The following is a 2,111-nucleotide window of genomic DNA, read 5'->3' as shown; positions in this document are numbered from 1 at the left end:
CCCCAACCTCTTATTGCACTTCAATCACTCCGAAACCCCCTTGCCAACCCTTTCGCTCTATTTCTCTCCACGGAAGATCTCATTTTAGATCTAATTTTAGATTGTTCCCCACTCCTCTTCAGTTTCCTGTACGCGAATTCGCGAGGACTCGCGCGCGCATTTGTGTAAGCTCGAGACCCGACGACAACGAGCAGTGCTGTCGCTCGTCTTCTTCGTTATCGTCGTAATTTCCGGTTTCTCGAAGTTACCACCGGTTATTTCCAAGACCCAAAGACCAGGACGAGACGTCTTCGCTCTCGACGATTGTGGACACTTCAAAGATCCAGTATTCAGAGTGGCTTTCAAGAACTCCTCAGTTCCAGAGATCCTTTAAGGATTTTTTACAATTCTTATTTTCAGCGAGGATAATAACATCACTTTCGAATCTACCACTCCCATACTTTCCCTCCCTCACTCCTCCTACTTCTTTTCCCTTCCCCCACTTCTGCCTTGGCTACTTCTACTTCTCCTCTCCTCACTTTCTTTAATATCTATTCCAGCACTTCCTCTGCTCCTCCTCCTCTCACTTTTGCTCCTTCCTTTAAATTCTCTGTCCTGCCCCTACTTCCTCCCTCTCACTACCTCTCTCATCTCCTACTTCCTCCCCCTCACGCCTTATACTTATTTTCCCTTCCTCCACTTCTGCCTCTTCTGCTTTTTCTTCTCCTCTCTTCACTTTTGCTAATATCCATCCCATCACTTCCTCTACTCCTCCTATTTTCACTCTCGCTCCTTCCTGTCATTTCCCTATCCTGCCCCTGCATCCTCCCTCGCCCTCCCTCTCTTATCTACTACTTCCTCTTCTTTCAATTGTCCTATGTCCCCTCTACTTACTTTTCTTCTCCTCACTCTTCTTCACTTCCAATCCGCGGAAAATTGTACGAGGGGCTTCCAAGGCTCAACGACGAGGACGGGACGTCTTTTTCTCGACATTTTTAAACACTTGTAAGATCCAGAATCCAGAGCGGCTTTCTTCCTTTGAAAAAGTGTTTCGTAATCTATTAACACGGTTACTAAGTGGTACAAATTCCCCCTTCAATCATTTTTCTCTCGTGCCTCCCCTCCCTTTCTCTACTTCTCCTCTACTTTTGATCTCTCCACTTCCCCTAATGACCTTCCTATCACTTTCTATACTTTATCCTCTCACCCCCCCCCACTCTGCCTCTACTTCCTCTTTCTCCTTTTAACCCCTACTTTACTTTCGTACATCTTCTCTTCATTTCCTTCATCCAAAACCATAATAGTTTCTGCCCTGTTTCCTCGAATTTTTTGCTGATGCAACTATTTCAAAAGCAGAATACTTTGAAAGAATTCAAGATTTCAAAAGACTATTTGCATGTTTTCGCACCTGTTTTATTAATACCCCTTCAATACTTCCCCTCTCCTACTCCCCACCTTTCTTTTTTATTGTTTTCTCTAATAACCCTTCTCGCACTAACCATCACCCTATCTAATTTTTTCTTCAAACTTTCCCTAATACCTCACCCACCTATTCCCCTTTCCGCCCATCACGTGCATTCCCCTAATATTTCTCAATCACTCACCCACTTTTCCTAACTTCCCCTCTCTTCACTACTCCTAGTTCCTCTCCCCTCACTCCTCCTGTGCCCTTATTCACCCTCCTCTAAATCTCATAAATTCCCCTACTTCCCTTCTTCTCACTTCCACTATATCCCTTTTTGTCTTCCTAATGTTCGCAAAAAATAGAACGCTTAATTATTAGTACCTCGGAAAAAATTCAAATCTTATTACTTTTTTCTCATTATAGGATACTGGCACTGATCTCTCAAAAATTTTAGCAACATTTCTGAACGGGTGTTTAGGGATTCCTTAAAGTTGACATACTAAAATAGAAATTAGTTTACCAAGATTCTATCATTTGTTTCTTAACCGCGGTCAGAAATCCTTACAGTTTGAGTCGGGCGTCCGTACCCAGCGTACTTTTTTTGACCCGGAGATGAAGTAGGGAAAGTGAGGAGAGAGGAAGCATGGGAGGAGAAAAGAAGTCGGGATATCAGGATAGGGATAGGAAAGAGAAGTAGGGATGGAGAGGAAAAGATGTGAGTGAAGTC

This window comes from Belonocnema kinseyi, chromosome 9 (assembly GCF_010883055.1).
Source record: "Belonocnema kinseyi isolate 2016_QV_RU_SX_M_011 chromosome 9, B_treatae_v1, whole genome shotgun sequence".
Classification (NCBI taxonomy): domain Eukaryota; kingdom Metazoa; phylum Arthropoda; class Insecta; order Hymenoptera; family Cynipidae; genus Belonocnema; species Belonocnema kinseyi.
Note: the sequence above shows the minus strand (reverse complement) of the source record.